Here is a 22,831-nt window from a genome sequence, read left to right as displayed (position 1 = left end):
TCGACCCCAAACTCGTCTTTGCCTCGAGTTCTCACTCTGGATGACACCACCCTCCTTTTAACAAGAAAGGAACATCTCCGGTGCCGCGCACGTGCTCTAATCCCTCCGTGGGCGGTAACCCTCCCCCGTGGTCTTACCCGTGCAGAGGAGGTTGCGCTTCGGAGGATACGGGTCGGGGTTGCCCTAACTCTAGCTGTGACACGCAAGTGGCCACATTTCGAAGATTTATATCCCCGTCCCGGGTGTCAAGTCTGCAAGATCAGAGACTGTGAGGCGGATATTCACCACCTGTTGTGGGCTTGCCCGGCGATGAAGCCGACGAGAATTCGGCGCCTGGCGGCGGTGGATTTCTCACCGGGAAATCCGGATTTCTATATTGCCTAGAAACAGGGTCCATATCATCATTCACTACTTGATTTCATTAGATCAGCCCACCTTTTCTCATTTATTTAAGCATCTTCCTCATCTCTCATTTCATCACCTTTATACCCTGAGGCAATAAACATCGCTTGAAAAAAACTCACGAACACACCTACACACATACAGATATGCGCGCGCAAAACGCATGGGCACACGCGCACACAGGCAGACACTCATAGCCACAGACGTACATACACACGACGCACACGCATAGGCACACGTAGGCGTGCATGCACACCCACACACAGCCATGCACGGTTTAGCGCAATGTGAAGCGGATCTACTCGGGCTCAGCCTACCCGTACTGAACTGCTCTATAACGGGGTCTACTTTAGCAAGAAGGCTGAAAGGGACGCAGCAGCTTAGCTAACTGAAGGATTCCTCTATCCTGCGCTGTCATTTTTATTGCAGGCTAAGCCACCGCCACGCTAGGAAAACGTTAACAGTATGTTAACGTTGATAACGTTGAAATTAAGCTATACTGTACACGCACGCACAGGCACGTACTTGCGGAGACAGAAGCACCAAGGCGCATGAGAACTGGAAGGAGACTTGGAAGAGTACGAAAGGCGAGAAAAAAAAATGACGGACGAATTAGGTCACTTCTGTCTTCAGATTCCGTGTTCCTGTTTCACTCGAGGGCACACTTAGGCTCCGCCTTAAGGCTATGACGTGATAACAATAATGGGCTAATGCCCATATATGCGGAATTGGTCATTCTGTACATTCATATATCACTTGGAGCTTTCATACCACTCCTGGTGCAGTGCTGCAGCAGTTCAGCGATGCGCCACTGCCCTGCGATGGCAGGTGGCGCCACTGGTGGGGCTTGTGAGACCCAGGTAACTTTTCCAGAACAACCTTTCGCGTCCGAATTTTTATTGAGTTGTACCTGCCACTGTGGGCAGTTTTCTCAGAATCCGGTGGGCAGGTTGTGAGGATGTCACAAGATCACGTGACCTAGGTGACGCACCTGACATCTAGGGGGGCCACGTAAGACCCACAACCCTGCTGTTATATACATTTCTCTAGAGGTATATGGTAAAATGCCATCCATAATCTGCGAGAACCTGCCAAGTGCTCTCCATCCCATTCTTAATATTTTAGTTATTGCAGAATGTTAATTGGAGGTATTTCGGAGAGGCTTTTTTCTTCTATTGGACGTAGTTAGGTTAATGATGCTGAAGTCATTACTTAAAGCCGAGTAGTGTTGAAGAACACGCCTAATTAAGAAACCGGCACGGTAAACAGCGGGAAGACACAAAGGACAAGAAAAAGGAGGTTCGCACGTGGCAAGGTCACATCAACAACAGCAACAACATAATGTTGCTGCACTGGACGGCCACAGCAACACTGGATCTGGCGCTGTGTTCTATGAGAACCTCTTTTCTGGTCCTTTGTGCCTTCGCGCTGGGTCCCATGTCGGAGCTATGCAACAAGCAAGGACTAGCGAAACATACTTTATTTCTTAAGCTGAAGAAAAAATTATCCGTTACTCTGTGCCCGCCCTTGTGGGAAATAATAGTTTGACTTCTGAGATTTCCTGCACCTACTGCCAATCGGCTCCGCTGCCAGTCTGCGCTGACGTCATCCGGCGCTCGTCGTGGGGCACCGTGTCACCGACCCAGCTTCCACTCATTTGGGACGCTGCCAAGCGGACTGGGACCGCAACAGCGAGGAAGGAGCGTGCAAGAGCCAACAGCACAAACCATCACCTACACTACGTGCTGCGTGGGACAACAGGCGCAGCAGCATCCTTCGGGAATTACTTGGTTGCGACACACAGGAAGTGGCAATTGCGGCCGACCCCATAAAAACGGCGAATACTCTCGATGTCAGAGCGGAGCTCCGTTGCTTGACGTCGCCTTATTTTAATCGAGTGCATGTCTTGCGTACCTATGCTAGATCAAAATGAGTAGGTGTGCCTCGGCGTAACACAATATGTGTCAATGGTGGAGCGTGCCCAGGCAGGTACAGGTATTGCTTGGAAACAACTTCAGTGTTGTTTTTACTTTGTGTTGTTTTCCTTTCTTGTTCACGTCGAGTGTTTCTTTCTTCGAGCGGAGGAGTTTTGCGTCCGTTGCACAACGAGCCTAAGCATTCGCGCTGCGTGAAAAGAGAACGAAGCCGGGGATGACGGGGTCATGGAATAGTACTAACCTCGATACATGCAGGAAAGTACAGCTTCGAGCAGGTTTTGACACATCAGGCATACTGCGTAGAGGATGCTCAGAGGGTGTCCGTCCTAGCGAGCTTGTGGATGCTGTTTTCTGTTGGTCATTTCAGCTTATTTGGAGGATAAGTGGCAAATGGCGTTCACAGCTAAAAAATATCTGCAAAATGAAATATATAAACACTAGCGCGCTGTTGTTTGGTATGCACAGCGATTTTACAGAAGACACGTAAGCGCAACCAGCCACTCACCGCATTTTTCTTGCCTTAATAAGCAGGCCGGAAGCGTAGTTTGACAGCCACCATTAACTGTGGTTCTGACGGGAAAGAGATGTGATCATTCAATGTTTTATGACAGCAAGCGTGATTGAGTGTTCTGATCGCTTGTCTGCGTACGATATTGTGGTTGATTTTGGATATTTAAAACTTTTTTCTCAAGATTTTTGACCGCTTGTTTCCGTACACACAAGACAGTGCAACCGTCCCCTTGATTGGGGATGAGCGCCCAGATTTCGTCTGCGACCTTGAACCAGCCATGTACACCAAAAGAGTGAATGACTCCTGCCGCTTCTTTACTCCACTTTCTTTCTTTCTTTCTTTCTTTCTTTCTTTCTTTCTTTCTTTCTTTCTTTCTTTCTTTCTTTCTTTCTTTCTTTCTTTCTTTCTTTCTTTCTTTCTTTCCTTCTTTCTTTCTTTCTTTCTTTCTTTCCTTCTTTCTTTCTTCCTTTCTTTCTTTCTTTCTTTCTTTCTTTCTTTCTTTCTTTCTTTCTTTCTTTCTTTCTTTCTTTTGTTGTGCCTCTTACAGAAAAGCAGTAGACGATCGATGCAAACTGTTAACTACACAATATTAAAAAAAAACTATAAATGAAAGCCCGGTGCCCCCCTTCAGCCTTCAGTATCATGCCATACGTCTGCCAGGCATTTCCCATAATTCTTTAACTACGAACGCACTGATACTTTTTAAAACGCACCGCTGATCTCGTCGTTTCTCTTTCGTTCACGCACGCTTGCGTCTGGTTCGAGCGCAGCTGACAAAGGCAAAGGCGACACCGTGGCATTGAGCTCAAATGGTCCCGCAGGCCTGGGAGCGGTACTTTACCAACAACGCCTGCTTTGCAATGGCCTCTGCGCCTGCCGTGAACGGTTCGAGATGTGCGGGCTGGTGGCCTGCCGAGTCGCGTCTTCCAAAAAAAGAATCTCGCCAAATGGTCTCTCTTTTTTTCTTTTTTTTCTCCTCTCCATCCAAACAGTTGTGCTCTCTCCACGGTAGCGTCATCTTCCATTCCCTTCTCTCGATCTTTTCTGCAGCTTCCATTTTGCTGCTCCTCTTTGGCAAACCCCTTGCGTCGTCGTTGGCAGCGACGATCCGGCGGTGGCGCATGTTTTGGGTCATACGCGTGCAAGGCATGTTCCTACTCTAAGAATATCAAAGTTCTGCTCGTGATTTGCAAGAGAAAGTATGGAAAATTCAATGCGGCGCAAGCTTAAGAGCAATGCAAGACTTTAACACTCATTCCTTTGATCTGTGTGTGCCTCCCCCTCCCACCCTCCCTTTTCAATCTCCGCCTCCACTTTTCATTTTTTCTCTTTTTGTCCCAGTTTTGTATGACGTCGTACGCAAGAAAGTAACAAGCCATTAAAAATTTTATGAACCTTCGAACAGTGCTGTACGGCCTCAACACTGAGCAAGGTGGAATAAACCAGGTAATTATGGCTAGAAGAAGTTGAAAGACAGATGCGTCTCGCGGTGCAACGGGTACCACACCGGCTCGCGTTTCAAGATGGTGCAGCTTCTGGCGAAAATGACTCGTAACATTAATTTTTTTTGGTGTGTGAAACAAAAACACACAGATATTTGTAGAGCCACTGCGTAACAAGACTGAATAACATAATCTGGCTAAAGCATGGGCCCCACCAGGCATGTAAATAAGCATTCTTCAAGAAAATGACCGCCATGACTTACATCTCCTCCCAGAGACTAGCTTACCTCAGGTAGATGCTTAGCTTCGCTCGTGTGAAATTGTTCCTCCCGTCTGCCCCAATTATAGCCAGCACACTCGCTTTACAGCTTTCTTTTACTGCGCTTGCATAAAAAAAAATTGCATACTCTTTTGCGCCGAATACCGCGCTGCGGTAAACAGTGTGTAATGTCATAATGAGGCTGTGATTTCTAGGTGCTAAATGACGTTCTACAAAGACATACTCGATCTCGGGCGTTTGTAAAAACAAAACAGGATACTATCACAGCTTCAGTCCATATATAATTCTGTTATCATAGCCAACGTATCATTCTTACACCTATGCTGGAGTTATTTCACTGCAAGTACTTGTACGAAAAATTCTTTCACCTTGATCGATTGTATGTAAAACTGTGTCGAACGAATTGACTGACGTATCTGCAAAAGTTAGTCGGTTGCCTCTCCTTGAGAGTGCAGTAGCTATTGCGTGTTAAAGCGGTCGAATGTGGAAGCACATCCTTGTACTGTAAGAAATACATTTGCAGCACCGTTCTGTTCGGCTGAATGGTTACTCTAAGGTATCTGCATTTTTGTATTCTAACATCACAGGCGTCTTTTTCTGTAGGCAGCCCAATGAACCTGCAACGCTGCGCGAAATGTTGGGCCACGCAACAATGTTGGCTTAAAGCTAAGCGGAAGTGTGGTGTTGGACTATAAAAAGGAATGAAACGTGCCCCCACCTTTAAATAGATGCGCTGGGCTGTCTTTAGCTGGTAATGCCAGCAGAACGGTTTCCTTTCACAAACAGCAGGGCCAAAACATAGGCTTCGGACGAGGGGCGCCATTCGTGACCTTTGTCTTCTTTCCACATGGAAGACTATACTGTGGATCACTTTGTTTCCAGCAGCAAGTACTTGTCCCGCTGACACACAAAGCACGCGTGCTGGTCCGCTTAATCGTTTTTTTACGGCCGGTCTTCCACATAAGTAGCCGCGAGTGAGACGTTTGTCTTTGTTGGCCTTTGTCCTCGCAGACATTTTGCAGTGGGGTTATGGTGCTATATGAGTTGCGCACTGGCAGTGAGCGGCTGTTGGCATTATACTTATTTCCGTGAAAAAAAAAACAATGTTTGCATTTGAGCTCGGCGCTTGGTATATGACTTTCATAGCGATGGGAGCAGCCGGAAAATAGGCTGTTTGTAGCAGCGCATACTGTGCTTTGGTAACCAGTGGCAGACGGACGGGAGCACTGAAGAGAACCGTTTCTTTTCTTTTACTGCGCTTTATTTATCGCTTGCGTACTGTGCTTACTGCATTTTTTGTGAGCATTTACCACTGCTTTGTACACTGCCCATGAAGCATTCAAAGATACTGGGACTACCAGCAGATTGGAAGAACAGCAAAACGCTCATCGCATCAATCAGACTAAACGGCTTCAAAGCTCAATCCCAGTGGAATGAATTCGAAAACATCCCTTTTTTGGACGTCCCTGAAATGCACTGTTGCTAGTGGCATCAGTGCGGGGCACCAATGCAGTCACGGCGTCCGAGGGGGACGTCGTGATCAGTTCAGGAGAACTGCATGTTAAGAAATTTGGGCTATGGCGCCGACAAGAATGCACAGTATATGAACAAATGCTCTTTAACCGTGCTATTCACTGCAGGGCGAGAGTCAATATTTTTCTCTAATCAAACAACCGGTACCGGGGAAGAAAAGAGCTCGCTAGTCACGTGCCACCTGCGCTGGGAAACTTGCAAACAGGGCACCAAAACACCAACAAAGAATCTGCGTCGACAGCGGCGTATCGCGGGACGCCGCAACTACTAAGTCACGGTAGTGGACACGAGGGTTTAACTCTTCCACGCGAAACCGGTACAAGGGCCAACGACAAGCACTCGGAGACCTCAACAGTTGCAATGGCTATTTACGCTGAATAGGTCGCCCACCAACGCGCCGAACATCCTACGGTCGTCTTCAGGGATCTCAGAGAGCCTGCAGGGAAGATTGGATTAACTCGGCGCGCAGTGAAGGAAGTTTCCGATCATATTAAAGCAGTGCTATTGATAGGGGCGGATATTCGGGTCACCCTTGAAGGGGGGCGAAAGGGGGGGGGGTTTCCATGTGAACCAAGTATTTCTTGGACTTCTATGTCTAAAAAAATTGGCTTCATCGTGGTGTTCCTATTTAAGCTCTCTCGCCTGGGTTGAAGCTGCCGCCCCCCCCCCCCCCCCCCGCCCGCTCAGATTTGTTTAGAATGCCCCAGCCTACCAGCAGCATTTATAGCAGATATTATGTAATATGGATGTCTGAGTTCGAACGAATGACAGTTAGGGAACAAGCACTCGCGCTCGTCCGACTAAATAAACACAGGGCACTTATAGCATCCCAGACTGCAGACAAAGAAGACAGTACTCAACACACATCCGGAGGTCGCATGCACTGTCAAGCTTAACTCGTGCTCTTTCAGGCTCGAGAACAGCGCAAGCCTGCCTGCCATGCTCCGCACCGTCTTCTGAATAGAACAGAAGCCGGTGGTCGCAGCCAAATTCAAGCAAACACCCTATACTCCCACAGCACCTCCACAGCAAGTTCCTGAAACTACCCGGCTCCGCTTTATGCATTGCCTTCGAGCACAAATCTGAAAATAAAACACACCATATGGCCATATGACTGGCTGGCTAGCAAAGAAGGTGAAGAAAAGCGCAAGATTGCTGACATCTCAGAGGGCGGCCCATGCAAAGGTCATTCATTCATTCATTCATTCATTCATTCATTCATTCATTCATTCATTCATTCATTCATTCATTCATTCATTCATTCATTCATTCACTCGCGTGTCGTGCTCTGCACGTGCTCCCGTACGTCGAGGAACAGGGAGTTTTATACAAATTGGTTCATTGTAACCGGAGTGGCGGCCTATAAGCGGTTGAAGAAAAACATGAAAATTGTTTCTACTTGAATAAACATGCGTGTATGAGCATGGGGGACGGCTATGGCGGGCCATTTCTGATGTTGTCTATTAAGCTTTTGGGAATACACTGGCAGGGCGCGGGAAATCGATTCGGTCATCGCCATGCCGCGAAATCAAGTTTGTTGTCGAGTACATATCTCGAACACCCACGTCGTACTCCCTATTGTATCCCTTCCTCCGGTGCATACGGTGCCGCTGGAACGCGGCGACCGCTGGTAGTGCCAAGTTGAGGATTATGGAAGAACTGAGGTAGTTGGCACATAGCTTGTGAAGTCTGGCACTTGAAGAATAGTGATGATGATAATGATGATGATGGTGTCCTCAGGCTTAATGCGTTCTTGTCGCCTTCCTCTTTCACTGTTCGGTTGTCCAGATGTCAAACTTCTCTAGATATGCATCAGTTAGCTCTGTTTAATATCATATTCCTTGTGGTATAAAGACGTATACGTGAGCCACCGTTGCGTGAATTTCGTGGATTGCATTTGTGAACCGGCGGCAACGCTACTGGAAGTGATTATGTGGCTCTGATTATCACGTGGAGGAGAAAATAATATGCTGCAGGAATAACCACCATATCAGACTGCATCGTTAGGGTCACCAGAAGTCAGAGGGGAATAATAAATTTAGATATGCTAGCAGATGGCACAGAACTGAGTATGTCTAACCCTAATCGTGATTTAAATCACGGCTGACCACTTCACGCTCTTGTTTAAGTCTGCATTCAGTCTTGCTACCATAAGCAATGCCATCATTTCAGAAAAACTGTGAGCCTGTTTGGTTTTTTCCTCTTGCATTCACATTTTACTGCGTGGTCGTGGAGTAGAAAACACTTTCATGTGATTTTTGTGGTCCTCGAAAACATTAGGGCAACTTGCGAATTTCGAAAACAAAGGATACCGCGTACGTCATCTCAAGAACACGATCAAGCCTGAAATTTCAATGCCACTTCCTGCACAGATAATATGAAGAGTATTATTTATTAGAATTCCCTGATTGTAATCAATAACTCCCAGATTCATTTTTGTGAAGAGCTTTGTCCCCACATTGGTCAGCTATTTCTCGTCATCTGCAACACCACAATTTCTATGCCAAATACTTTGTTAGACTGAGCCTATGCGTTGGCGACCCAATGGTTAGTACCACCGTCAACCGAATTAAAACTTCCTTGCAGGACAAAAAAAAAATGCGACTGGCTTCTTGTTTCGAAGGGCTTTCATACTGCCACAAAGTTCGCCTCGGATATAGAAGCTTCTGGCTTACACCGCCGCTCTCTTTAATGGATGCGAGAATGAAGCTTGGCTTTCTTAGCTTTCTTGAGGGGTATGATCTGGAATAGGGCCGCATTGTCTTTGGTATGCAGGCAGGAGCTAACCTGACGGTCCTAACTTTGCGCAATGCGATAGTGACAGTTCTAACCTTACTAGAAGCGTACATTTCAGCCTTCTTTCTTTCCTAACGGCTATTATGCTTTTCTTGTCGGATTTTATGCCTAATATTCTCCTTAATGTTTTATTTCCTCGAATTTATCTTTACTGTTTCAATGGTCTGCCATCTTTTCTTTTAGTAGCGTGTTTCCTGTATCACCAAGATTTCCTCCTTTTTGGGGGTTGGAGGGCGCTCGGATATGTTGAAATATGTGACTGTTTCGCGACACAGTATTGATAAAAGTCAAATCACGCCTCACCTTTAACCCTTTCCCTCTCATATACGCCCGCACGCACGCAGATTGCAGTATTGAAAATTTTAAAGGTACAATTAGGAATTAATATTTAAAAATATTGGACACGTCAAGTTTGGGTTTAATTCTACCTCAGCCTTCAAAACTCGCAATCGCTCTTTTGGCAGGTTTCTATGAGTTAAATTAAAAAGAGATTCTTAATACTTTATTCAGCTGTCTGAAAGAGCGGCAGCGATGCTTGCATAGCACTTTAGGTACATCTTCACTGACTATAATTTTATGGTTATTTAGAGGTTGCTTTGATAGCTTGTGATCTACGCGATCCTGACTTGAAAACGGTCATGTTTGTTTCATCTCCCAGTACACTGACTACAAAGGCATAATTGGCCAAAACCTTTCAATTCTCTCTGTACGTCAACCGGTGTGTATGCAGAATCTTGCTCTCCGCTTCTAGGGATTCGAATGTTGATCGTTCCGCGACTCCTCGAAATGCTGCGTTGGTAGTGCTGCCAAGGGTGCCGAATGCCAGTTCACCAAGCCTACAGTTTGTGTACAGCCTCTAAAGCGAAACCCACGATGGCACTCGCATGTACAGTTACCTCCTATATGAATGGGAACACAGTGTGGACCTTCAGCCTTTGGTTGCGCAGTATAACAGTTTTCCTCTAGACGCATAAAAACACCGAGTCACTTTCATCTTCAGTGCAGAAATAAGAACAGAATTTGTTGTTGTGCGACAACTGGCTGTTCCCGTACATATTGGAACTGTTTGCATATTTTCGCCACGTTTTTGCTAACTGTAAGGACAGCCATTATAATGTAGTGTGTCTTGTTAGACAGCCGTTACTGTGCAGGTCTAATACAGGGAGTACTAATTTTGGAACGTCGATCTTTTCAAATCACATGGTTCTAATCGATGTCATCATGCCCTATGTTATCATGAAACTGAACTCAGAAACCATTACAGCAACGCTTTTAAGATCAGGGAGCATAGAAGTACAAACATGTTCTTTCTAAACAGATTGCAACGTTCTAGACCGATTGAACGTGCGTCGGGCAGCTCCAGTTGGCATGGATCCACAACCTACTATAAGTGTCTTTAGAGCCGTAGGGGAGCAGGCTGGCTCCCAAGTACTTTACAGCAGCCATTCAAATGCTGTCACATTCCACCTTTAGGGTGACATAAGCGTCCCACAATTTTTGAATGATTTTTCCAGTAAGTTTAGGCATACCAAATTATATCCCTAAAATGCTATCCTTAGGTCACTTCTGTACTTTTAAGGCACCAATCCTGCAACAGGTTTTTAATGATGCCAACCATGGACGCACTAAAATTACCGTCATTTTCTCTGAATCCTAGCGTTCGCGGATGCCGATCCTGCCGGGCATCGAAATATGGGTGGATGCTACGACATTCTAACAAAGTATCTTTGCCTATGAATAGCCTCACCTTACACTGCACATAAGTCATGCGCTGGTATATATTTCTTTTCATAAATCTTGGTTCTCTATACCCTGGCATTTATTAAAACACTAGAGAACTGCCTCTTGAATTGTCATAAAACGATTCCTTTTTTATTTCATTTTTGTCATCGTACACTTGTCCACAGCCGGCCCCTTACTCACGGAATGTATGGAGTTCATGCCATTTATGTTTTCGACTATAGGTCTAACTTTCTTTACTGGCCTATTTTGCTGTCCCGCATGCTCAATAATTAATTTTGTCGTGAGTAATGGCTAGTTCTGTACAGATGCTTAAAAAAGGACTGATGAGTAGTTAAAGTTGAAGTGAATTTATAGATTACTACATTCTAACGACAGACGCCATTTTTATATAAAACGGAGCTTTGATCAGCTAGGAAATGCCTTAGACTAAAATTCATTTGTCGTTATGACCAGGTGATCACCAGCTGGTATCCAAAAAGCTGAGCTGCACCTCCATCGACTTCAAAAGGTTGGTCATGGAGTCACAAGTTTGAATATAGAGGAGGTAAAATTTGAAATGCGTTTTTATCAGCAAGAAATGCATCTTTTTGTGTTGATAAAACATCAACTTACCCAGACTGCCTTAGAGTCGATTGTGACCATGAGCAAAATTTGGATGGAGTTGTATCTTTAACGACCTTAGCTTTTACAGTGCGCTTTCCGCACTTCAAATATTGTTCAGCCCACATCCCGTTGCGCTGTTCGGACTTACCATGCGTCCGTAACGAAAATCTTCCCAGAAGTCCCTAATGGACTCCTAACCCAAATTCGGTTCCTGAACTCATGTACGACACCACACGACCTGAATTAAGTCCTGCCACCGTTACTCCTTTCCAGATACCGTTCGATACTATGTACTGTACATACATATTATACTCTCATAGTGATTGGCGCTTCATTACTGCAGTATTTCGCCTCGCTTTCCTCCTAATAATCTGCTCGCGCTTTTCATAAATATAGTGGCCTTTTTATCCATCCCTTCAGATATTTGTACCCTCCAGTACTGTGTATTTGACGACTTTGTATCGTTAACACCTGCGCTGAACTGAACAATTAAAGCGGCACCTTTGTCACCGCAAATCTTCACTGGGGTCTGGAGATCTATTTGGCTATAATCTCAACACCAATTCTTTTCAGTTTTGATTCTGTTCTATAGGCTCTGGATATTTACGTTATCGTACGCAAATATTTAAGAGCACATTTCTAGTAAAGCGCCCTCTGTGTTCGTTCCAGTGAGGCGTCGAAGTGCCGTTGCTTCACAGGAACGCCACTTGTCGGCAGCGCGTTTCCACGGTCGACTAGCGCGGGCCATTTAAACTCGCTAGGGACTGCACTGCTTGGGTTTGATTTCTGTGGGCATTGATAGGATTATCCTTCTAACGGTCGGAATTTAGTAAAGGTATGAATAGGTGTTTCTCAGTTGTTTACTGGTAAAGGCATTTACAGCGTCCGTTGTTACGTTTACGAAGATAGAAGAATAAGCTGATGATGGAAGAATGACCGGAAAACCATGTGGCTTAATTCATCGCGGTGTCCGGTGAGCAAGGAAACGAAAGGAAGGAAATGAAAGTTGATTAAAATTTACAGGATTGGGTACCTGGCATTGCAACAGATCACAGTAACCCTAATGTTCAATATTTTTTTTTTACTGTCTGTTCTTGTCGCAGTTACCCGATGGCGAACTTACAGAAGCGGAACCGCTACTACGTTACTGAAGCCCTTGCATGTGATGAGCTGCGAAGCATTCAGACTCAAGTGGCAGGCATGTAGACTACTAACGACGGCTTCCCACTTTAACATTTTATCGCTTCTGGTATTTACAACCAACTGCAATGTAATTCTTTTTTCTTTTCTGAAAAGCTTGGATTCAGAAAGGCTATTCGTGTGATACCCAGGTATTTAAATTTGCTTCTGACTTGCGTTTTAACACGGGTGATAACTTTCAAACCGATTGCATCTTTCTCGATTATTCAAAAGCCTTCGAGATAATAGTGCGCAAACAGCTGTTAACGAAATTATCCGTCCTTTGTCCAGATTTTCTCAAATTGTCATGGCTTTCTGTCATTTCGTCAACAGTTCCTAGCTGTTAACTATTCCTCCTCACCACTATGCGACGTAACCTTTGGTGTACCATAGAAAAGCGTATTCGTACATTTCTTTCCCACTAAATTCTACTCGGGACTTTCCAAGTAATTTATAACGTCACTTCAGAGACTGACCATCTGAACCTTCAAAATTATCTTAACACTACTGTTCATTGGTGCAAAGGGTTGCACAGGGCTATAATCCTACTAAATGCAGGATTTAAAGCCCTGTTCTAAAGCACGGGGTGCTAGAGCAGTTATATTTCTCTGATAACGCGGGCTACTGAACACTGAAGCGGCCGCTACTATCACATACAAGCTGCACCATAGACGTGGAGCAGTGCCTCCAAGCCTCATCACATCGTGCGTGTGTGCTTAGCCACAGTGATAGGCGACGGCCGTCACCATCGTATGTCGCGAGGAACATTGTTCCATGCGGTTATGTCTAGACGTTATCCGCCTCGTACCAGTTACGCGGGGGTTTTCCTGGGCGACCTGATATATTGCGCTGTTCAAGGCGTGACGAAACTACTTGCAGCGTCTGTATTCGCGTTTGATTCTATCGCAACAATACTTCGAAAAAGAGCGCATGGATTTTTTTTTTCATTTTTTCGAACCTATCGCAGTACAGCTCGAGAACCTAGCTAACACCGCACCATCATGATCTACCACCTCGCCCTTTTTTTAATATATATTATTAGAACAGAGGGAGCCAAGCGTGGTTGTGAGGATGCATGAGCAGACTTAGCGTCGTACTGTGTATGGTTTGTGTGCGTTGTGAAAGTGTTTTCGTGCATCACCGAGGATAGAGTGAAATAGAGGAGACCTTATTCAATCCTTGTTCTCTCTACAGCCTTCTGAAAAACAAGGAAGGAATCGATGTCTTTTAGGCATCGAGAGGGAGTCCGCTTCCCCTTCGGGAAACGTGACCAGCATGGGCAGCTTGGTTGAAGCAAGGCGCTTCTTAGTTCCACCTGCACTACAGAATTCCGAAATGAGGGGCCTGTAAGCTCAGTCATAAGAGTGCCTTTTCTGTGCTGCGCTTCTCATGTTAAACGAAAAAAAAAAGAGTTGCGGGTCAGTTGGAGACCGAATTGTGCAGTTCATAGCCTTCAAGGTTCGCTGAGGTTGGTGTTGCGGTTGTTGTTTATTAGCAAATTGTGCCAGGAATGCCAGTAAAGTAAGGCTTGTTGCTATCATTATCACTATCGCCATAAAATGACGAAGTCATCTTTATCTGAAATAAGTTCATCGAAAAGGAAAGAAAATCCGTCGCGGTAGTTATTAAGGCGTTCACTTACTGAAAACGAGGTCGTGACATCGAATCCCGGCCACTACAGCCGCAGTTCGATGGGGCCGATATGCAGAAACACCCGTGAGCTGTGTGACGAAATTTTACGTTAGAGAACACGACGAAATTCCCGCTGGTAAAAGAAACTCACTATCATCACCATCACCCAGTTTGTGTCCTGTGCCGGCCCCGTGGATCTCCAGTCAATCCTGTCCTCCACCAGTCAAAGCCGCACTATCCATGACAGTCTAATCGCATCTGCCCACCTTACTCTGTGCTTCCCAGACGACATTTTAATCTTATCTTTTGCCAGAACGATCCATCGGCTATGTATTATTCGCGTTAAATGTGCCGCCCACGCGCGGATCCGTCCAATATGAAAGAGATTGGGTTGGTTTGGTTTATGGGGATTTAACGTCCCAAAGCGACTCAGGCTATGAGAGACGCCGTAGTGAAGGGCTCCGGAAATTTCGACTACCTGGGGTTATTTAACGTGCACTGACATCGCACAGCACACGGGCCTCTAGAATTTCGCCTCCATCGAAATTCGACCGCCGGGGCCGGAATCAAACCCGCGTCTTTCGGGCCAGCAGCCGAGTGCCATAACCACTCAGCCACCGCGGCGGCTAAATATGAAAGAGAAGAAAGTTTTTGAAGTTAATTATTGATTATCCCTTAAATAAGTGCAACAAGCATATTTTTTCATGTTTTTCAAGCTTGTTTGCCTGTTTACGTATAATATCAAAAAGCCATTTTCAACTTAAGAAGAAAAATAATCGCCAAATTCGGTGTTTCATGTAAACCGATTATTCCTTTCCATATCGGAGGGCCCTGTAAATTTTTTGCTGTCGATTTCCTCTAGGATGTACCTCACGAGTCAGTTTTCTAATCCACCTTGTTCTCGTTTTGTCTATTATTGTTACCCCGGTTTCTTTCCTTTCCATAGCTGGCTGCGCAGTCTTTAGCCAACTTATAGCTTTTTACTACCTCGAGCGCCTCCGAGTTTCGGCCCTACAGATGAGCACTGGGGGAACACAGCTGTTATATGCTTTTTATTTCAGGGATACCGGTAGGCTGCTGTTCAGGACATGACAGCGTCTACTAAATACAGTTCAATGCCTTTCTTATTGTCCTTTTAAGTTGTTCCTTATGTTCTGGACCTGCGGCCACTTTTTAACCTAGATCGATATTTTCCCTTACAGCTTCAAATTCATCAGAAGAAAAATACGTCTGCCACGCTCGAACGAAATAATACGGAGTGTCCTCTTGGAGCACCATCATAGCGAAAAGTAAAAAAAAAAGAACTTGGGTCGTCTTTTGCAGCTCTTTGCGAAACAAGTGTTGAATCAGTAGCACCAGGTAACAAAGATTGCAATGCAGCAGACCTAAGACTTTTGAAGGGTTCAGACCCGCGTCTGAGCGTCTGGACACAGGAGGAATCGTTTCAGAGAGCATGCTAAACCCAGCATAAAACATGCGAGACCCCCGAGGATACACGTAAAGCTTTATTCCGTATTTTTGGTTTTCAGGGCCGTTTGCCCCCTGGATGCGTCCAGCTTTTCAAGTGCCAGCAAGTTTAAGCATTTCTGTTGCTAAAGCAAAGTGCTCCTCCAACTCCTTTTCTTCAGCGCGGAGCTCCGACTGGGGGCACTTACGCGCCTAAAAGCATTAACGCCCCGGGGGTTCTGCGCGCTTCCGTTCACTTGCCGAACCTGTCCTCGCTAACTGCTTGGACGCAGTCGCTCCCCGGGCAGAAAGCAGAACGCTTTGAAATGTGGGCTGTACTCTGGCCAGTCAAGTTTTCATGGCGTCTCTCTTTTTTTTTTATTTTATCACACCTGCGCTAGAGAGGACAAAGTGAGCTCAGATTCGTATTCCCGCTGTTGCTTGTGGTACACAGAGCGCTGTGGGGCCCTTTTGGTGGCGGGCATCTGCTTCACTCCCGCATAAGTTAGAAGCCTGCGTTCGTTTCAGGAATCACAGTGGTAAAAGAGTGTCTATTTTGTTACTTCTTGCATGTTCTCGGTGGAGAGTGGGGACAGATTTTATAGCGACATTATTAGAGGTCTCGTTCTCGATAAAAGCCAGCACTCTTCTCTCCATGTCACGGAAAAACAGGCGCCCCACTTGTCACAGGGGGCAGGTGGCAACCTTCCCAGCGGATTTCAGGCAACCTGTCCTGAATAGCAGGTGGCGGTGAAACTAATTAAATAAATTCATTGCAATGGCCACCTGCCCACCCTGGCATTGCGCATTAGCTCACTGGTGGAGAGGTAGACAGCGTCCCAAAAAACTGTGCGTCCAAAAATGACCTTTACGGTTACTCGGGTAGAGGAACAAGTCCCTCTGGCGGCTGTGTTTGAAACAGCCACCTGCCGGGCCAGTGGTGGATTGCTTGACCGCTGCACCACTGGGCCACTACTGGGGTGAAGGCTCACCGCGGTCTATGAATACACGATACAGAAGGAGTACTTGCAAAGGTGAGATTTGTAATGCTATCTCATTGTATTCTGAAGGATAGGTTAAGCGTCGTCCAAGTTTTTCCTCATCCACATTCATCATTCTTGTTGTTCATCTGTCGTGTTTTCTTTCCATATTCTTTCTTCTTTCGGCGCTTTCACTCGTTCACTTACAGGGGAGCATCTTCTCAAGGCCTGTTTACGTTCCGCAACAGACGTTTTAATTGTGGCTGAACGTTAGTTCTATTATTTACGTGATATTGTTCATTTTGTGCTCCTGTTTTGTTTTCGTGAGCTCGTCTGGGCTATCTGATCTGAAGGTATTGTGGGTAGAACCGGATAATGGGGTGGAAAGAAATAGAGGCGGTCTGCCTATTCGTGTCTCAGCTTTATGGTGTTTCTATTCTTTGCTAACAGAGGACAGCAGCGACCATGTCGCCGAGAACCTGCAACGACGCATAGCGCCTTCCCGTGGAGGCCCATTCTTTCCCCTATTTTCCGTATCGAGTAGTGTGCGCAGTTACTGTTTTTGCTTCCATTTCTTGCTGCGCGTGAACATTGGCCGTTCCGAATTTTATCTTCCGAACCTGAGACAATAGACCACTTCCTGCTGTTCTGCCGCCGCTTCTCTCATTTGAGGAAGCGTCTTTTGCAAATTCCGTTTCATCAACTAGGCATGCCTGTGTCCTCCGCGGTTGTTCTTTCCATTGGCGCTTCTTTGCTTGGACGAAGCGACAGGAGTGTGTGCTCTGCTGTGCAAAATTTTCTTCAAGAAACGCAGCGACTCCCATTCTAATCTCTTTTTCCCGCTATCAGTCAGTACGACATTGAAACATTACAGGCATTGTGTACTATTAGGCACATTAAGCCATTGTCCCGTCCTCGATCTCCAAGTTAACAGGACCCCTGTCCTTCCGTCTTCCAATCTATCAGACTACATACTATTACCACTCCTTTTCCCGTAAAAACTTTCCGGTATCCAGCAATTAACCGCCTGTGTCTTGGCCACTCCCCCGTAGTGGGTATGTGCCAGCAACGTCTGAGGCCTTCCTTCCTTCCTTCCTTCCTTCCTTCCTTCCTTCCTTCCTTCCTTCCTTCCTTCCTTCCTTCCTTCCTTCCTTCCTTCCTTCCTTCCTTCCTTCCTTCCTTCCTTCCTTCCTTCCTTCCTTCCTTCCTTCCTTCCTTCCTTCCTTCCTTCCTTCCTTCCTTCCTTCCTTCCTTCCTTCCTTCCTTCCTTCCTTCCTTCCTTCCTTCCTTCCTTCCTTCCTTCCTTCCTTCCTTCCTTCCTTCCTTCCTTCCTTCCTTCCTTCCTTCCTTCCTTCCTTCCTTCCTTCCTTCCTTCCTTCCTTCCTTCCGTCCTTCCTTCCTTCCTTCCTTCCTTCCTTCCTTCCTTCCTTCCTTCCTTCCTTCCTTCCTTCCTTCCTTCCTTCCTTCCTTCCTTCCTTCCTTCCTTCCTTCCTTCCTTCCTTCCTTCCTTCCTTCCGTATTCATATAGTGATGTTCCGTTCGGAGTTCCTCTTTTCAGAAAATCTGAAGAGTTAAATTTGGCAGATAGGGAATTTTCACGTAGCTTCAGTAGGAACCAAAAATGTGCACTTTTTCTATATTTCCGGAGTTTCGAAGCTTCTGCAGGAAAAAAAAAGAAATGTCCTGGATCGCAGATTGTTTGGTTTAACTGAGATAATTTTTGGTTACGGCGTAGAAAATAACTTGCTTCACAGTTTAGTGAGGCCTTAGAGGTTTCGCGCAGGTTCAAATGTCCTTGAGCAGACAGCAATGAGTTTTCGGCAGAGGTGCATCGGTTTTCAATTACTTGATTAGCTCATGCCAGTTTTGGCTAACTTTGTTCGTAGATTTGGTTGGGCTCAGATATGATAGCACAAACTGGGACATGTGTGAGAAATTGCTTTGTACTAGTGCGCAACATTTTTTATAGCTAGACTGCTGACAAGTGGCGGATGCATTGAACACCCCGTAGAAACTTGTGGCCATCTATAAGGCGTCCGCCCATGCACACGGCTGTGCCTTAACCCTATCTTGCTGGCTGAGAGGAAAGAGGAGGGTTACTATTCTGAAAAAAAAAAGACTTCTGTCCCACTTATGAGCTTCGACTGCACCATTTGGTTGAGGGGTTAATGGCGACCTGCAGCCTGCCCCGAGTCTCAAGAAGTGATGTATGGCTCCTGAACGACCAGCCGTAAGGTTAACACTCACATTCGGCTACTGCTCAGTAAGTGACGTGAGCGCGATGGTATAGCCAAAGAGCAGCGTACAACTACCAGTCACATCTCTAGGTCGCACATTTGCAGACTATTTGTTGCTCCTTGGACTGGGTAGTAGTCGTACGCAGCATTAGGCCTGGTTCCGTCCAGGAGGAGGTAACATGATGATAACCAGATAATTTTGCTGGCCATACTACTCGCAGGCTACCACTCGGAACGACAGCACCTCTCGCACAAAAACAAGCCGTTCAGGGCGGAACTTCGAAGTCTCCCGAAATTCTTCACTCTCAGGGAGTCGCATGCGCTTGAATCTTTTACTCCTATTTCGAGAGAAGAGCTTGTACTGGCGGGGTCACTTTTTTCTCCATTGCAAGTGTAAGCCTCATTTCGTTTTATTTGTCCTTTGGTAATGCTCACATTCACTTGCCTCCCTTTTCTCCCTCAAAAAGAAAGAAAGAAAGAAAGAAGTAAGAAAAAAACAAAGAAAGAAAGAAAGAAGGAAAGAATAGAATAGAATCTTTCGTCCTCAACACGTCTGACGCAGCCGGAATGCCTGCTTCGTGTTGGCGTAGGTGGTACGTTCGCTCTTGCGGAAGCAAATGCGTGGCGCTTGTCTCTCCTGCATGTTCCCCCCACCGGCTGTCCTCTGAGGACGACGGCACTGCTGTGCTCGCTGTCATCGGTTCAGATGCTCCTCGGCTCGGACGTTAGCGGTTCGGGTCGGTTTTGGGACGTGACGACCTGTCTTGTGCAGCTGCCTTGAGCCCGCCCTTTTCTTCTTCCACTGGCCTTTTTCATGCCTGTTTGCTGTTTTCACTCATGCCTTTCCTCGACGAGCGTCTGCAGCGCATCGCTCTTGTTTTTCCTTATCGTACGTGCAGACTCCGGGTATGTGCGCCCATGTAGGGTGAATCCGGCCACTGGCTCTCCACTGAATCCATGGAATTGAACCGCGTTGTGCTGTTTCCTTTCCTTTCTTTTGTTGCTTCTATAAGCGTTCGCGGCTGTCCTCGCGATATTCTATAACAGTCCATTTCGACTCTGCATGATATGCCGCTTTCTCGGGTGAGGTGGACGTGGAGGTTGTCGGAGGGCTTTCATCTTTGTTTGCCTATTTGCTTTTCGCATTGGCACCAGCGTCGAACTTGTCCACTCGCGATTGGAGACTGGGTGAAATGCGCCGCATAGTTTTTGTTTTTTCCTGCATACTGCTTTCATGTGCTATACGGACTTCCATTTCTTCCCCATTTCCTTCTAAGAGAAACGAGAAAAGAGTGTGTTTTTGGCATGAAATATGAGACGCGTCGGCAGTATACGATGCTGGCAGGTTTTACTGAGCTGGCGCAGAGATCTGTGAAAACTAAATAATTGAAATCAACTGACTATACGCTGCGTAAACTCGGTGCAGGCGATGGGCTTTTATTCTTGGCGCACGAGGATTAAAAATAAGCGTACTTAAATGTGTTTTAATTCAGCTGGATCTCAGACAAGGTCGCATAATTTGTTTTGAAAGCTAACCTCACCTGCTGCTCCTCTTGGGAGCATGGCTTCAACTACCGTTTTCTTTCGCGTGCGCATATCGGCTTGCTCATAAGTGCTAGCCATTTTTTTATTACAATCCTTCTGTGGACTATGTGTTGTATCACGTGTGTTATCAAACCACGTGCTGGTCCTCCTGGGCCGGGCGCTCTTAACTTGCTCGTTCCCTCGGGGGCAAGTTGGACAGGTTGGAAGGGAAAGGAGTTCGACTTAAATCTAAAATAGGACTTTCCTCAAACAGTCACGTATAGTGTTAAGCTGCGGGAAACAAAATTCGACCGTTTTTAGGGCTGCAGCAAGGCGAGTATTGTTCGTCGCTTTAAGAGGCTGAGAAAGGTTCTGTCAGTGCGTTGGGCACTCGTTTCGTTTAAAGCTTTGCAATTCATATGAACGGTTAAAAACAAACAAAAAAACGAACCAAATATTTACGCAGCGACATCTGGGGGCCCTTTTAGAGGAGTGAGAGAAGTGCTCCCCTTTCCTGTTTCACGGAAACCCGCAAGTAGGTCGGGAAAGAACGCAGTACCGTTTCAAGGAAGCAATTCCATTTGGGGAGCCCGTTCGCAGCCTGATGCCTTCCCGCATCTTTGAGTAATCAAAGCACGTCCGTGTTGTGCAGGTTCGGAAGACGCGGGAATGGCAGTTCGCGCCTCTGCTCAAACGGCGCGACCACTTTTACTGCTCCGCACTTCAGGGGCCGTTACCCTGGGCCCCATCGAGGTCGTGCCATTAAGACGACTGTGAATATGCGGCACTGAAACGGGTGAACGTTTTACGAGCCTCGCAGAATCTCGGTAGAGCTAGGCTGGGCTTGAGGGAAGTGAACGTGTTTGCGATGGAGGACGGGTTTCTAGATGCCGTTATAAGCAAATTGCCGCAGCTGAAATTATACAGTAGGACTGGTACCTTGCAATCGGATGAAATCATTTCACCTCAGCTTATAGTTTATAGTTAGCTTATAGTTTGCTTTGAGTTTTAAAAATTACATGTTTAAAAACGCACATTTATGCATTTTCTATACATAAAACACGACCCAAATGGTACCAAAAAATTCAACAAAACAAGAAACAACGGGACAAAGTAGTAACTGAGTACGAATACGCTAATGCCAGAAGTGTAAATTTCAATACATAAATGAACAAACAAATAAATAAACAAGTAAATAAACAAACAAAGCAATAAATCAATCGATACATTCATTCAATCAATCAATCAATCAATCAATCAATCAATCAATCAATCAATCAATCAATCAATCAATCAATCAATCAATCAATCAAATTCATACTGCTTGCACTATGTTATTACGCGGAAAAGCAACAAACATGAAATTTACCCTGTCCGAATCTGTTTTCACGAACGAGGCACCTTGACATTGAACGTATTGGTGAAATGTAGTGGTAAGCTTCTGCTGATATTGCATTGATGGTACGAAGTGCTAGCTACCAACTTTCTCTAAATTTTCATCAGGAATGTTTTCGTTGCATGTCATTAACGAACGATTGTCCCTTCCAACCCGAGATAATTTTTTCAATATCCAAATTCACGCTTTATTTTTGTTGTTTTCAACTTTGCAGCATGAAACAGCATCAACAGTTCAAAATGATCAGGAAACCAGAAAAAAATTCAAAGAATGACTTTTAAAAGCGACATTGTCATGGCGCTCTATCCGAATGCTTTTGAAACAAATCTTTGAAACAAAACAAACAAGTTATTACTTCTACATATTGCCTGCAAGCTACTGATGTTTATATGCTGCCGTAACTTGAAATGCGAATTATCTACATTTTCAGATTCTCAGCGAAGTGATACATCACATAACCTCATTATCCCTGAAACGGCTTTTCTTGCCTTGTCTCCCTTCTCCTCGCTGGCCGAGTTGCACGTAGCACGATGCGTTGTTTCGACGGGCAAACCAACAAACACGCTAACTGTACTCGGCGCATTGTCGGAGCCTTATTAAATTAACGAAGCGTGCCTCGTGCTTAAGGGCGCTAATTCCGCGCAACTGGGCATCGTCCGCACGCGCATGTCCTGCTTCATGTCTTCTTTCTCCTTAATCCTGCTGCCCGCCCTGGTCCGTTCATACCAACTTCGGGGCCCCCTTGATTTGACAGGATACAGCTGCATCTTGTATCAGGAAAACCGTGCAATGGCACGAGAGCTGGAGCTGCTGTTATCTAAGCAGGGAACGAATCTAAGATAGGACGAGGAGCATGGCGATTGTCGATTTGCAGGCGTGTGGGAACGGTGGCTTGTTTGATGACTACGCTGCATAGAATTGTGGTTCCGACATCCCTCAACATTTTCTGGCCTTGTGGTTTTACGGCTTTGAGTGAGGCGTTGAGCACTTTGAGAACGAATTGGAGTTATCATTTGCTAGTCTTCTCTCTCAGAGTTTAGCCTTCGTGTCAATGAAAAACTACACCTTACTGTCATCGTTTTCGCCCCGCGTCTTCTTTGTGTCTTTCATCTCAAATTTGCTTGTTTTTATCCATTTGCTACCTATGTCTCCGGGAATTTTTGTGTCCATTCGATTCATTCAGATAGTCG

The sequence above is a fragment of the Amblyomma americanum genome, chromosome 6 (genome assembly GCF_052857255.1).
Source record: "Amblyomma americanum isolate KBUSLIRL-KWMA chromosome 6, ASM5285725v1, whole genome shotgun sequence".
Classification (NCBI taxonomy): domain Eukaryota; kingdom Metazoa; phylum Arthropoda; class Arachnida; order Ixodida; family Ixodidae; genus Amblyomma; species Amblyomma americanum.
The sequence above is the reverse complement of the archived record's forward strand: the minus strand, read 5'-3'. Positions refer to the sequence as shown.